Genomic DNA, 16626 nt, shown 5'->3' with positions numbered 1-16626 from the left:
TTAATTATGGTGTTTGAATTATTTATCCTATGTAAGTTTGGAAATATTTTTACTAAAGGAAAGTTTGTTTAATTATTTATTTTATAAAAGTTGGGGTTTTATTTTAGGAAATTATGATTTTAACAAGTTTTATTAGGGAAGGGATTAGGAAAAAACTAAAAGAGGAAATTTTAGGGTAAAAGGGTGGTAGAGAAGGGGTATAAATATCTTTCTTATGAGGCAAATCAACTTTGCCCAGAGTGGAGAAAACCCAAGGTAAATTTCTCTCCTTTTTCTCCTTATTTTTCTTTTGTCTTTTTCTTTCTCCTTCCCCTTCCCCTTTTGTTTTCGCACCACACTACTACAAAAACAAGAATATGAAACGCAACATGTAGAACGGTTAGGTATGACATACGTTCTCTACAACTATATAGAACGGTCATCAATAGTAGGCGTAGTGTAAAATACTGAATATAGAACGATTAGGAGCCTGACCGTTCTCTATTCTTATTTACACTAAAAAATTAACTCCTCCAACACCTAAATACTTTCAGTTTTCACGTAGTACTTGTATTTTTGTAAATTGTTTGGATGAAGGGATTTTCTTTCCTATTGCTTCAAATAATAGTAATTGTATAAAGGTGGTTAAATGGAGTGAATTGCGTTAATTTCGAAAATCCCACCCACCCATACTTTATCCCACTTTTAAAATGTAAAATTTAGGAAGTTACTTTATATTTTAGCAAAGCTAACCCTACTCATTTCTTATTCTACCCGCCTCCTTTTTTATTTTACCTGATTCATTCTCTCATTCTTTCTCTCCTCACCGTAATAGAAAACTCCAATCATCCATGGCAGAAACAATTTCTTCGCTCCCAATACCTCCAATTGCAACTCTAGAGTATCGTTTTGTCGTCGGTATCATGGGAGATAGGAAAAATCGGGTAAATTTTGTTATAATTTGTTACATGAACAATTTAGCAATCTCGTAATTTTATTAATGATTTGAATTTTGGGATTATTAAAGAAAATTATGAAGTGGGTATTAATTCTTTGGATTTTGGAATTACCATTTCAAAAAAGCATATATATATACTATCTCTTAGCTTATGAGAATTTTAGATTACTAGTAATATTTTGTAACTGTAGTTATGCTTGTGTAAGTTCTTTAATCTACTTTTTTTTAATTATTATTATTATTATTATTGTTATTATTATTATTATTATTATTATTATTATTATTATTATTATTATTATTATTATTATTATTATTATTATTATTATTATTATTATTATAATTATCGTTTTTTGGTTGATTTTATTTCAGTATGAAACTATGAATGGCATGTTAGTAGTGTGAATTTGGTTTTTGTTTTGTTTTGTATTTGAATTTTAATTTGCTATGGTGTTGAATTGTACAGGTTTCATTCTCAAATTAAATTCATCTCCAACTATTAAAAGTGTGAAGAAGACTTACTGAAGAAGAGAAATCTATGGTGAATGCGGCGGCAAGCGATGCAATCATGTTACATCATGTCATATACTTGTTAAATCATTGTTAATAAATTGTAACTTTATGAATTGGTAGTATCCTAGATTTGTTTTGTCATTGGTCTAGTGTTATACTTGTACCCTTGTACATATAGGACACAAGGGTATATTTTTACATAGAAAATATTGATTTTTTAACTAAATATTATAAATACAAGTTTTTTTTTTCATCAGTAGAGTAATTATCCAAAAATGGTTATACACGAAAAATATAGTAGAAAATACTGGAATACAACATTTCGATGTACAACCTAGATATTTTAGCTATTTAATTTTTATTTTACAAAAAAATTAAGATTATAGAACTGTTGTCTTAGGTGACAGTTCTATTTGCAACAATATTATAGAACGGTTTAGCAGCTCAACCGTTCTCTTTTTCTTCATTAATTTCTTATTTTAGGAAGGGAAAAGAGAACGGTTATGACTAAGGACCGCCCTCTATTGCTTAGCGTACATAACGCCTATTTGAGGCGATCTATATACCTTATACATCGCTTAGCAGAAGAACGGTTGTAAGGCGTTCTATAAAGCCTATTTTAACAATTCTCTAAGGTCTTTTTTGTAGTAGTGCCACCACCACCGGGAACCACCACCACCGGTGGACCGCCGCCCACCAGCCACCCAGCCGGCAGCAGCGGCTACCACCAGTGCTGGCAGCAGCCGACAGTGACGCCGGCCTGCTGTCAGCAGTCTTGGTTTTCGAAAATAACAAAAATCAAATCTTTCTTGCTCAAATTTAATCTATGCTTTAATCTAATTGTAAATTATGAGTTTTGGGATTTAATTTTGACGTTTGATTATTATAATTACGTTGATTAATTTTTAGATTTGGTTTTTAATTAAAAAGCCCCAATTTTTGAAACCCTAGGTTCTAGATTTATGAATTATTGAAAGAGTATGATGTATTATGGTTTAGATCTTTGATTAAAAGTGTTTTAAGACTAATTTACAACAAGTTTTAATTAAAATAAAGTGCTTGAATTTTATGTAGAACACTTAATATTAGGATTCTTGAAGAAATTTCAATTACTCATTAATTGAGACTTAAGTATGGTGTTTTAAATATAATTTAAGCTTATTTTAACTTAATTATAAGGGGTTTTATAATAGTATATATTGCTGGAAATTTATTTAGAGTGGATTTTAATACTCTATTATGACTTTGATTTCTATTAGTCGTGGCGATTTTAAGATCGTACTCAAAGTACGTTCGTGTACTTAGTATATTTTGGTGATGTAGTATCATGCTAGGCATAATTTAAATCAATTACAAGTAGTATCATGCTAAGGTCTATGATTGGAATTGTGAAATTATTGGTGTTGGTGATTGAATTGTGAAGCATGAATTATTTGTGATGGTTTATGGATTGGAAAATTATATTTTGGCATGATTATATGGACTACACTTTTATTTATGGCATGTTAGAATGCATGTTTAATTAAACTACATGTTTAATTTGGCTTGGAATATTGAAAAGGAATTTTATAATGGTTCATATAATTTTTATTGATGCTTTAAGCATGGGAAAGGAGCTATATAAGTGTCTATGTACACAAGGAATAAATTGTATGTTGGTGCCCTAATGTACTTAAGGTGTTTTTAACACTGAGGGATAGGATTTTTGACGCTTTATGCATTTAAGGTATCTTTGACACTGAGGTAGAATTAAAAAGGGTTCAACATTAAATATTATGTGGTCACTAAATATTCAAGAATTTAATTGGTATATTTGTTGATTGAATATTTGTTGTCGATTGAATTAATATGCTTTTCAAGTCATCACCAAGTCTAATAATATGTAAATAACGTAAAGTGAAAGAGATTACGCACCAAAACTCTTGGAACGTATATACCTTGAGTATGAACATATGGGGGGGAGTTATGGGGTTTTATATTTAACCTTAACTTCTAATGGAGTACAGGACGATGTACATTCCTTTTTATTTATTATTATGCGCAGGAATTTCGCCACCTATGTGTAGTTTTATCGCTGGCACGGTTAGATCCCGTGTCAGTTAACCTCAATTTATTTGGGGGAGGTAGAGTTGGAAACCCATTCGATGCGTAATCAATGCTAGATAAATTATTTAGTATCTAGATAATGATTCTTATTGAATGTTGTGTGTGCTTGTAACAGGTGCATGGAGGTAAGTGTGTGTGTTGATAGGTGAAAGCATGTTAATGTGATTAATTAGGCTTATGTACTCAACTTTGCTGATTGTGTGTGCTTGTAACAGGTACATGTCTTTATCTTGGCCCTATGATGACCCATTTTCAATGGAGAGTAGTGGAAGCAAGTAGAGATAAGCTTTTCAGGTGTTGAAGCATATTCATGACGGGGCATGAGTGAAGAGCGAATCATGCTAGTTTCTATTAGTTAACGATGTGTTTTATGCATTGAATATGTATGGTGTTATTTTATATGTGGACTAACGCAAGGATTTGGATTTGGTTTGGTTTAAATAAGGACCATTAGTGGTTCTAAGTTGTAGGTTGTTTTTAATTGACTTAGTTTGTTTTTGTTTTAAAACTTTACTTTCGTTTGTTGACTTTTAAGTTGACTTATTTTTAATGGTTTTGATTTTAAGTCTTCCGCTGTGTATCTTTGATAGTTGCCTTAGCCGTTCTCACGGTGGTGGTAGTGTCTTAGATATTCCTAATTCCTATTTTTTAAAAGGGTAAAAGAGGTATTTTTAGGAAAGGAATTTCTAGGATGTTACAACAGCCCACGTCCGGGGACAAGCGCTTGTTTTGTGATAATTGTGGGTCTTTTGACCATGATGCTTCTACTTGTTCAAATGGGTTTGAAAATCTTGATGATGGTGAGGATCGTGAATGTGAACATGTGAATTTTGTCTCAAACAATAACAATTGTCAAAGGTTTGATGGACCAAGAAACTTTTGAAATAGAAATTCTCACTAACAAGGTAATTATAGGAACCAAGGAAACCAAAATTTCCAAGGCAACTATAATAACCAAGGTTATGCGAATCAAAACAAAGGCCAAGGGTATGGAAATCAAAGCTAATATCAAGGCTTTGGTGGAAAAAACTAAAATTTTGGCAACAATCAAAATCGAGGCAATTGGAACAATCAAAATAGGGGGAATTTTCAAAACAATCAAAGGGGACCCCACCTGAATTTGGTCCAAAGTCTCAAGGTGTTGGTGAAAATTCCTATTCTCAATCGACCAAGTCCAATTTGGAGGAGATAATTGAAAATCAAACAAAAATCTTGAACACCTATATGGCGGTGAGCGATAAGAAATTTAATGAGATCATGACACATAACAAAATGCTTGAGACACAAATCACCCAACTAGCAAACACTTTGAAAGATTGTGTTAGTCCTTCTTCATTGCCTTCTCAAGGAGTTGATCCAAAGAAACCCGTTTATTCCATCACCACAAGGAGTGGAAGAGTTCTTGAAGAGAGAGTTTCTAGGGATTGTGAGGAGGACAAGAAGAAGAGTGTTTCAAGTGAGCAAAAAGAGGAAGATGTGTCAAGAGATGTGAGAAAAGAAGAGAGCCATGAGAAAAAGAAGAGTGATGAGAGAAAGCATGAGGAAGTGAGAAAACCCGACCTTTCATATCCCCAAAAGTTTATGAGGAACAAACTAGATGAACAATTTGGGAGATTTCTTGAAATGTTGAAGGAGGTCCATCTTTCTATCCCTCTTACCGAAGCCATGACCCAAATGCCTAGAAATTCCAAATTCCTTAATGACCTTGAGTGGCAAGAGAGATTGTAATGAGATAGATTCGGTGGAGCTTGGTGAGTGTTGTAGTGCTTTGATCCACAATGACCTCCCCAAGAAGATGAAAGATCCGGGTAATTTTTCCATTCCTTGCAAAATCAAGAGTAGGTATTGTTGTAGGAATAGTTATAGTTATCGATGTACCCCCAAGGAGAAAGGCAAGAGCGCGACACTGGCCAGGCCGTGCGGCCGCGCATCCCCATCCGTGCCGATCTTTTCTTCTTTCTTTTTTTTTTTCCCTCATTTCCCCTTCACCCTCATTTTCTCATGCTCACAAACCCTTCACCCTCATCAAAACCGCACCATATCCCTACACACATTCATCAAATTTTCACTCAAATTCCACCAAATTTCCATCACAATTCATCAAATCCTCTTGAAATTCTTCCAATTTTAACAAATTCATACTACTTTTCACCCATAACAATCACATTCTCTCTCCTCCATTATTGAAGCTTATTTGGGGTTTTCCGTGTGGGTGGAAATTGGTGGCTAAAGATTGCTCTAACTTGCTTCTTGTATGGTATAATCATCTACTCTTACTCTTAATTGCTTTATTATACCATATAATAGCATGTTTTAGTTAATTCATGGGCATGAATAGTAGTAGTATGTATTTTGATGGTTTTGATGTTTGAAATTGGATTTTTGTTGGTTATTTGTGTTGTATAATGATTGTTTATTGCTTACATTGTGTTGTTTGTTGTTTGTGTAGCAAAATTGATTGTTATTGTTGAGAATTGTTGTGATCGGATTTTTGGTAGTGGTGCTTCGTTGATAATGTTGAGCCTTGGTTCTTGATTTCTTTGTGTTTGGTATATGATTTGAATACATTTGGTGGCCTGAATTGGTGGTAATTGTGTGAATTTGGGATTGCTCATCTTTGGTAGTGAGTTGTTGCTTGTCGGTTTTGGTTAAGGAGTTCGATTGAAGCATTCAAGATTGTTGGTTGGAGTTTCTTGGGGTGATTGTAGTGTTTTGAGTTGCTATCTTTGAAAATCATCATTTCTAAACACATCAAAAGCCTCTTCAAGAAACGAAAAGCCAATGAACAACCCGCTCCTTCTCCCTCTACCTCACAACAACGTGAACCTACCCCTATACCCAAACTTAGAATTACCGACCCAATCCAAAAAGCTAGACACTCCAAGCTCAAAGCAAACTGTTCCCTCAAGCTTTCCCGTCATTACTATCAAGCGGAAATGATTAAATTGGGGATTGGTGAAGATTTGAGGGAGTTTCTCAACAACCTTCGCATGGGGTCTTTTGTGAGTCGGAGCTTCCGTACATATGTTCAACAAACTTTGGAGTTCTTGGCCACGTTTTATCTTGCGGTGATTGAGGGTGGTATCTATCGTGTCCGATTTCAACTCTTCAATATTCAATTCGATCAATCTTTGGAAGAGTTTAATGCGGCTCTTGATTTTGATCCAAATTCTGATATTTTAGATCCCGAGTTCTTCTTCAACGATGAGTATGACAGGGAGACATTTTTAGGTGTCTACAGGTGGCTACTCGTGCGGAGTACCGGGGTCGCCTAAACTTGGGTACACTTTTGCTTGCTATTGCCAAGGGTAGCAAGATAGGGATTTCGGCGAGATCCCTTGTAGGAGCATGGTCACTAGGCTAGTGACCAACCTTGAGCTAGGGCATTATTTTCCATCTTCCACTCCGGTGGGGGATGTTGATTCTCTATACCTTGACGTCAAGAAATTAAAGCAAATCCATTTCTTGGCGAAGAATGATGATGACGAGGTATTTGATTGGCTAAGGGACAATGAGAAATGGTGCTATCTCCCTAACCCTTCCTTGACTTCTCTCCACCGAGAGAATGTAGCAAACATTTGTCATGTCCCAATTAGTCACCGCCTGCCCTACTACGATGATGATTAAAAAATGGGTGAAGAAGAAGAAGAAGAAGAAGAGCCGCAACAACAAAAACAACAACAACAACAACAACAACAACAACAACAACATCAAGAGAAACATCATCAATATGCTAGCTCCGACATGGATGTCCTTAGTGCTCAAATTAAGGGCATGCAAATCCTGTTGGAGGGCATGTACGATCAAGATTTTGAGGCCCTCTATACCTATATGAGAGGGATTTTGGAGATGCAACAAGGTATGTTTCTCCAACAACAACACTTATATGATGTGGGTGTTAACCGGGGTGAAATCACTCCCCTGGTTAACTACCCTTACTTTCCACCCCAATATGGTCCTCTACAATCTTTTGGGGGTTATGGGGTACCTACGTACCCATATTGGCAAGGACCCCCGGGGTCCAACACCGAGACTCGCTCATTCCCCGATGAGCACGGTAACTACGATTATCGTGTTCCCAGTGGGAGCGATTATATGGGTAATCCTAACTACCCCTATGTACACCTCGATCATCCGCTACCGCTCGCCTTGCCCAAGAAATTCACTCCCCTTGCCCCTTGGCAACAAGATAACTTTAGGGGGCATTATGGTTGGCCACCCGGGGGTTACACTGGGGGATGGGATCCTCATGGTCCCCCATCCGGGTTTTCCTATGATGGGGATAACAATGATGGCTCCGGGCCGAGTGGTAGTGGTTGCTAGTTCCCTCATTTTTGTGCTATGTGCCTCCATCCCTTGTCTTATGTATGCTTGCTTTGTATTGTTGGGGTGTTGAGATGTATCTTTTTTTAGATTGGGGAAACTTTCCCTTTTTTTAGGGGTTTTGTCTCGGTGGCCAATTTGTTGTTGAAACTAACCTTGCTTTTCTTGATTCTTTGCATGATGATCTCATTCTTGATCCTAATTTGATGATGTTTGCTCATTTTTTTATCTTGTTGTTGTTGTGATGATGATGTGTGTTTGCTCCCTTGTATCCAAATCCCATGAATCCAAACCCCTTGAATCCAAATTTTATAGTTTAGTATTTTGATGCTTAGTTAGATGTTTAGTTAGTTCTTTAGTTCTTATTTTCTTATTTTTGTTTTCTTGATAGTTTAGTTTTGCTTATTTTTGCTTTTTATTTTCTTTCCTTTTCGTTATCTTTTCTTTTCTTTTGTTTTGAAGTTACTAACCATTTTCTTTGTCAATATTTTTCTTTTCCATTTTTGATCTCACATGGCTTTGATGATGATGCTTTGTATCTTGGAGCTTCATGAGGTGGTTGATTCTTCACCTTACTATTTTAGCATTGCTTGGAAGCCGGTGAGATCTTTCTTATTTTTCATTATTCTCTTTTATTTTCTTGGTTGCATAGTTTAGGATAAGTTTTAGGAAAAGTTAAATGGTTCGAGGATGGATGCTTTTAACACCTAGAATGTTTGGGATCATTGACGATGTTGTAATTTGATCACTTGTTTGTCGATTGGGAATTACATGTTCTACTTGCATATTCATTCCATTTTTTATTTTCCTTCTTTTCCTTAATCTATGTTTTTCTTTTCTCTTTTCTTTTATTTTGTTTTTCTTTCTTTTTGTTTTTGGATTTTGGTATATTTTTAGGCTTTATTTGTCACCTTTCTGTTTTTCTTTTTGAATTGGACTATATACAACCGATTTTTGCTTTTTAATGAATATCTTCCTAATTGGTATGGGTATGCACGATTTGAGAATATGATTGGTTGACTCTAGGATAGGTGTATGCTAAGGTAGCATGTTCTAGAACTAGGAGGATCATGAAACCGGATTCTACTTGTTTGTGACATGTTGGTAGTTGCTTCCTATGGTCGATTTGACATCTATAATGAGTTTTTGCTACATCCATGTGAGGTTCTTCATTTTTCAAGCCTTCTACATATCTTGAATGAGAGTCATGGATCCTTGACTATTGCGGACCTAATCTTGAATCTTGACTCATAATTCTCAAACACGAGACCGAACCATGCATATAGGTTTAATCTTCTTTATTTTATTTCTTTGGGTTTACATTTTCCCTCTTGCTAACCATTTGAGCCTTTTCCCTTCTTTTCAAGCCACATCTTTAGAATTTTGAGCCTTTTGTTTCTTTTTGTTCCATTTTTGGTTTTTGTGAAGCAAATGGTCATGTTCGTGGAGTTTGTGGTTTATAAATATGGATATTGTTTCCTTTTGTAAGAAAGTTTGTGTTTTGTAAATATTTTGTGAATAATGGTAAATGTATGATAGAAAAAGCCGTCCAAAGTTAAAAAAGGCAAGGACATAATAAATGCAAAGTTGTAAAAGTCGTCCAAAGTTAAAAGAGGCGAGGACGATTGCTTTGAAGTTATGCATAAAAAAAAAGTTAAAAATGAGAAAATTCAAAAATATTTTGATGTGATTCTTTTCCCCTTTTCAAGCATTGAGGACAATGCTTCCTTTAAGCTTGGGGGAGAAGCGTTTACGCTTTTTGTAAATATGATTGTGATTATGGCTTTGAATAAGCTTGGGGGAGTTAGTTTGTTTTTGTTTGGTGACTACTTGATTGAGATTCCAAGAAAGGGCCCGTTCTTTGCTTCACTATTAGGGATACCACAAAATTTTAAAATTTTAGCCTACTCCTAACCCTTTTTGCCCTTACGTTACAACCATGGGAAAGACCTTTCGATCTAGAGGTTGAGTCAAATTTCGAGGGAGGACATTATAAGTTAAAGCCTAAAGAGAGGGGGTGCATAGTCAAGACGTCGTGTAGCCCTAAAGTGTTTCTTTTCCGGCTCCTTCGAGGAGCTATTGAAATGCTCATTAGAGAGAGATTTTAGACTATAGGGAGAACGCGGTAAGATTGAACGGGATGAAGGTGAGTTGTGAAAACTAGTTCTCTATGCTTAGCATACTCTATGTTTCAATCAACCTCGGATATCTTGAAACGTGCATACCTCTATTGCTTAAGAAAGATGTTTATTCATTTGAAATGTGATCATTTTGTAAAGTCCAATTCATAAAGGTTTCAATTTTGTTTTTCTTTCTTTTACTTTTCTTTTTGTGGTTTGCCTCATGTATTTTGGTGGAGAGTTATAGGTTAAGCTCTTAGGTAACCTTTACGAGACCTCACTCATCCTCATAAGCGACTTCAGGGTTTAAAGGGCTTGTTGTAGCTAAAAACAACCGTGATTCCTATGAGTCTTAGTGTATATTCCGGTCTTATGTCTTTCTTTTTCTTTTTGAATAACTTTTTCATCCTTATTCTGTCTTGTTTTGGTTTGCTCGAGGACGAGCAAAAGTTTAGCTTGGGGGAATTTGATGAGTGTCATTTATGGCACTCATTTGGTTCTCTTTAGGATGAATTTCATGCTATTCTATAGCTCTTTTACTTAGTTTTTCCTTGTTTTTACTTTTATTTCTTTTAGTTTGCATTTTCTTAGTTGGATTTCTTTCTTTATGCAGTTCTTGGTTTATTTTGTTATTTTCTCTTTTATTTGCTTGTTTTCCTTTATTTTTCAGGTTAAGGTCGTTTTCCAAGTTTCCCGAGCCTCTTCCCAAGTTTGGCATTGATTAGGATACCTAGTGGTCTCCATTTGAAGCTTAAGCATGGAGAAGTGCAAGTTCAAACAGACCTTGAGTTGTGCATTCAAGTCGTGGGGGCATAATTTCTAGTCTTGAACCCGCAAACATGGAGTTTAGAAAATGCAAGGTTTTGTGTTTATCAAGAGCATTAAGTGGAACGCACAAGGAGCATCGGAATGATAGGGAAGAGGGCTCCCCTGCTCCCAGGCGCGGGCGCGGGCGCGCGCGACCATGGCATGGCTGCGCGGCCTGGTGGCGCGAGCGCGCCTGTCTGGGTCCCTGTTCCATACCCAGTTTTGCGCGGTCGCGTTCCCTCGTATTGTTGGCCGCGCCTGTATGGGTTTATTTGGGGACGATCTAACTAACTTATGTTAGTTAGTTTTACTATATATAGATTTCCTTTCTATTTTTAGAGAGCGGATAATTAGAGAATCAATAGAGAATTAATTCTGAAATTAGGATTAGAATTTTAGAGAGAGAAACTCTAGATTGTAGAGTGAGAAGTTCTTGATTGTTGATTGATGATTGAAGATTGTTAATTCTAGCATTTCCTCCATTGAATCGAAGCAAGTTTGTAAGGATTTCTTTTACTTTAATGCAATTTTTAGCTTATCATTTCAATTGTTTTGTTGATTGTTCAAGTTTGAATTGAATTTATGATTGAATTAGTTCTATTGATATGATGATGACGAAATTGTTGATTAGCTTAGTTTTGATCTTAATTTCAATGGATTGTGAGTAGTTCTCTTGCTAGGGGAATGGTGAAGCATATATGAGTGATGGATTGATGCTAACTGGGGGAAATTGATGGAGTTGATGTTGTGATTAAATTGGTTGATTGATTAAGTGCATGTCTGTGATTAATTGAAGAGTAGCCAACTTTGATTTGTTAAACTAGAATGCATTGTAGGCTTGCATTGATATGGAAAATTGATATGTGGCTTGCTTTTATCGATTGAGTAGGTTTGCAAGGCTCCTAGTTAGAGTCTCTTGTAACTGACGCTAGCTTGACCTATAGGAGATTAGCCTACCTTACTCTCTTGATTTCTTAATTGAATTTCCCTCGCAACACTTGACTTAGTCATCTCCAATCCCAATTAGCTATGTTTATTCCGAGTACATGCGGATCCTAACCCTAGTGCTTTTAAATTAAATTTCATTTGATTGTTTGATTGTTTTATATACACACACCTCAATTTATTGCTTCGAAATAGCTTAGCTTTGACTTTAACATTCATTTCCCATTCCTAGTGGTTTGACCCTCGACTTACTCTATGTTTTGTGTAGGGGTGTGTTGAGAGATTATAAATTTTACTTTGACTAAGGGTAGATTAGTTTTCAACGACCTAGTCTCACCTTAGATCAGCTGCTGCATCTACATTTGCATCACCCCCCTTCAATGCAGCCTCTGCAACTGCTCGAAGTCCCTTCAAAGGCCGACTTCCCCTGCTACCACTAGTAGAATAAACGTAATAAGAAGCGGTTCAAACCCCCCAATGGCAAGCGGTTTTGAACTGCTCGTGCTTGGGGGGCTTGCCATTGTCCATTTAAATGGCAAGCGGTTAAAACCGCTTGCCATTTGAAGAGAAAGGGCAGCGATTTTGGCGCCAAACCGCTGCCCATTAGGGCTGTAAAAAATAAAAAATAATTTTTTTTTTTTGGTTTTTTCCAACTGAAATTGATACAGAAACAAAACAAATATGAAACAACGATATTTTTATTAATTAATTGATGTAAGTATTACATTTTCATAAAAAAAATATAAATATATTTAAAAAAATTACTACGACTAATTAAATTATTACAAGAAGTTGTCTAAAAAAAAGAGAAAGCTTGTTCCACCACCATCGTCCACAAGCACCACCACCACTATCCACGCGTACCACCACCACCACTATCCACTCGCACCACGCATCAGCACCAGACCACTCACCAGCACAACCACCATCCACCAAATCCCAGCCTACTTCGCCCACCACGACCCCCACCAACACCAAATCGGCGGCCTGAAAAAAAAAAAACCAATTCAACCACCAAATCACCATAAAATTAAAAAAAAAAACTTTAAAAAAAAAGAAAGGGAACATACCATGAATTCCACCAAAACCACAAAAATTGGCTTGAAATTTGGGTATTAAGGGTCAAATTCGACCATGAAAACTCTAGATATAGAGTTTTTATGGTCGAATTTGACCTAAAAAACTCGGAAAACCCACACGCACCACCACCAGACTTCAAGGGTCGTCGTGGTCCACCGTGAACCACCACCGGACTTCAAAGAGAAAGAATGGAGGGAGGGGAGAAGAGTGAGCGTGAGAACAATGAGGGCAAGGGAGATTAAGAGGTAAGGGGGGAGAGAGATAGTGCCGTGAGAGTAAGGGGAGGAGAGAGAGAGAGAGAGTGCCGTGAGAGTAAGGGGAGGAGAGAGAGTGTGCCGTGAGATTGAAAGGTAAGAGGAGGAGAGAGAGCGTGAGAATTAAGGGGTAAGGGGAGGAGAGAGAATAAATAGCTGGGCTTTTTTATTTAGGGTTTCTCTAACAAATGGCAAGCGGTTCATGGTTTAAACCGCTTGCCATTTACATTTTGGCAAGCAGTTCACCCCAAACTGCTTGCCATTTGTTTATTTCAGGTTTTTTTTTTTTAAATCGGGTAAATGGCAAGCGGATTTATCAAACCGCTTGCCATTTGGGGCTTTCCATTGCGTTTATTCTACTAGTGTACTGTCACTTTTCACCCTTTTGTAGGACAATGTCTCCAGGAATCGCTTAATTGAATCCAATCGAGGAGTTAAGGCTTTCACTACCTGCAGAAGCTCAACCAGGATCAAAAGACATGCATAAACTAAAATATATCTATTAACATCAACTACAACCAACATCACATACCTTTGTAACAATTAGATCCTCCAGTGAGTATCCAGCCAGTTTCTACGACAATCTCTTATCCCTCGCAAGGCGAGGATGCTGCTCACCGTACGTAACATCAATGAACCGTATGTACAAATTACACATGAATATCAATACACAACCAACAACAATGCTCATAAATAAATATAAAAATACAGACAATATGACAAGCCTATGCTTACCTTCAACTTCCCATAGTCACCAGAAATCCTCTTGTCTTTTTTAATAACACCACTCACTCTCTCTTGCGTCCATACATCAATCCTTGGCATATCACCCCATGAATTGGGAGTCAAACTTAAATGTTCAACGTAAAATAGTTGTAAAAACAGCATACACCCACCACAACCAGCAACAAAGCCAAACCTCCCAAACTTCTGTAGAAATTTTGTCTGATATGCCATCAGCCAATCATGGCTAAACTTTGCCCAATTGTACAGCTTCGCCTCATGAGCTATCGCAACAGGCGACACCAATGAGATTGAAAAATTACCACCGTCCGTTGAAGGACATAATACCTGACCCAACAAAACAGCAAGAAATGCAGTGCGTCCTACCCTGTGCATCCAAACTCCAAACCATTTCCCAACAAAACATCATCATCATCAACTAAGGGCCCGCCTGATAGCCCCTTTTCTTCCAAACCTAACTATATTGCATCTACGCCCCACCCCCCCCCCCAACTGAGATGTGCGTCCTACCCTGTGCATCCAAAACTCCAAACCACTTCCCAATAAGCTTAACTCTTTTGTTCATGTTTAAGTCTAGCTTTTCACAAGTTAGCGGCACAGGCTCACATGAGTACAATATTCCTAGCACACAATTCCACTGCATGGGAATTAAATGTAACTCGATACCATCCCCAAATCGCATCACACTACTAACAGGATCCACCCTAATATGCATATGCAACCAGTAGAAGAACTTCTTGTCTAATCCATTCACCTTCAGGTTCAGAAGTGAACTAAACCCCAGTTCTTCAACTATCGTCTTCCTTGTAGGATCCAATCCATCAACAACCTTGCTAAACGCATCCACGCGGCATATGACATTCGCAGGCTGTTCAACACAATAGTAAATACAAACTGTGATACCAAAAGCATTGGAATAGAAATTCCCACTATCGTAAAACAAATCAATGTCTTCAAAACACACCTTGGAACAAAAATGTAATTTGGTATCTACTACCCTCTCCTTCTCTGTCACAACAACTCCAAGTGGACGATTATACGCCACCTAAAATATACACATACAAACCAACAACCTATTAAAACTACAAAATAAATTAATGAAATGCAAAAAACATAACTTCATACTCTATTTCAAAATTTTACCGCCTGCTGCAGATCCAACACCCTAGCCATGATAACACTTATTAATTTAGCTTCCCTTCCTTTTGCGTTTTGCTTCTTCGACTTGCTTGCTTCAGCCTTGCCCTTACTGATTTTTTGGTCTAAACGTTGCAACTCTTCCTCCTCATTCTGCTCATCACCACCTCTATCGTCACTTTCCTACTCTGATTCATTTTCAGTACTACCCTCATCTGAATTTTCTAATACTTCTGTTCCCCCAATGCCATGTGCAAGCAACTCGTTTGGTAGGTCGCTTGATAGGAAGGTTCAACCCCTTGTCCTTTACTCTTTTTACTGCTTTTCTTAGGTATGTTCTTCTCTACAGGCATTTTTCTTTTACCAGAAGCAACCGAATTCTGGTTTTATCTACTCCTTCTTCTTAAAGATCATGTGTAATTCCTTTCGTCGTGAGCTACAAAAGAAAACATATAAAGTAGGTATACATGTTAATTTCCCCAACTGTAAACTCAAAAACACAAAACACACAGTTACTCACCCTCAACTTTGCCTTACTACCAACCGCTGGATGAGAAGAAGCACCACCCCTTTTTCGTCCCATATTTGTCCCTCTGCATATAAACAGTGTATATTATAACTAATAATAACATCAGGTTTATTTCCACTAAATTTCTTAGTTTGTTTCTTAGATTTGTAATTCTAATCTCAAATGCCGACATAAGTCCACTTCGAACCAAATAATATAAATTCCACATAAGTCTACTTTGCACCAACAATCTTTCACATCATTTGAATTTCAACTATCCATCAAAAGATGGAGGGACTTGCACAAAATCTTCCCAGTATTTTACCAGTATTTTACAAAATAACAAGTGCACAACTACTTAAAGATTTGAAATACCAACATCATTCGAATTTGAACCAACAATCTGCTATTCAAATCAACTGAATTGCTTTCAACACAATTGAACTTTCAGAAGCACAAATAACCTAGTCAAAATAAATTTTATGGTTTTCCACACATCAATTGAAATTTGTTTCACTCATTTACTTCAACAACAAACCTTAATTACGATATTTACGACACCACACAGCAAAAATTACTGAAACCAATTTCATGGTGTCCGCACATCATAAACGCATCTTTATTTCTCATTTGTACATCATAAATTCCATTATTGAGAAAATTGGACATAATTACTCTTAATTCTCCTTGTATTCGATAAAATAACTCCAAACTAAGACATCATTTCCAATAGATTAACCCAAATTAGCAATTAATATAGTACAATGCATTCAAATATAAAAATTTTGCCACCAAAACAAACAAACAGTACCTAACAGTACACATTTTCAAAATTCTAGGGTTCCCCAAATATCTTACCTTTATTAGCAGGAGAAAAATGCCAATGCTAGGATAAAAACACCAGCAAATAAGAACAACCAAACAACGAACAATCACAAATAACCGGAGAGCAGAGGCGTTGCGAGAAGAAAGCAAAATTGAGTGAACACAAAAAGAGGGAGAGGGAAGTTATTTAATTTAAATGCTTTATGGGGAAGATTAAGAGGGAATTTAATGAGAGAAGGAAGTTAATGATAGAGAAAGGGAGGTTGAAAAACAGAAAACGGGAAAACGTGGCCTTCCCTCACTTGATACTTGTGCATATGGGCCAATTAC

The 16626-nt window shown here is 36.7% G+C and overlaps 1 long non-coding RNA gene across 1 annotated transcript; it reads left to right on the top strand.

Moving 5' to 3' along the window:
• The first annotated feature begins 639 nt into the window (after positions 1-639).
• LOC145585771 (uncharacterized) lies at positions 640-1700 on the top strand. The gene is made up of 2 exons (XR_014100723.1): positions 640-923; positions 1401-1700. It is a non-coding gene; the product is annotated as an uncharacterized LOC145585771 (long non-coding RNA).
• Positions 1701-16626: the final 14926 nt, after the last annotated feature.

The sequence above is a fragment of the Chenopodium album genome, chromosome 2 (assembly GCF_948465745.1).
Source record: "Chenopodium album chromosome 2, dcCheAlbu1.1, whole genome shotgun sequence".
Classification (NCBI taxonomy): Eukaryota; Viridiplantae; Streptophyta; class Magnoliopsida; order Caryophyllales; family Amaranthaceae; genus Chenopodium; species Chenopodium album.
Note: the sequence above shows the minus strand (reverse complement) of the source record. Positions and strands in the feature narration are given on the sequence as shown.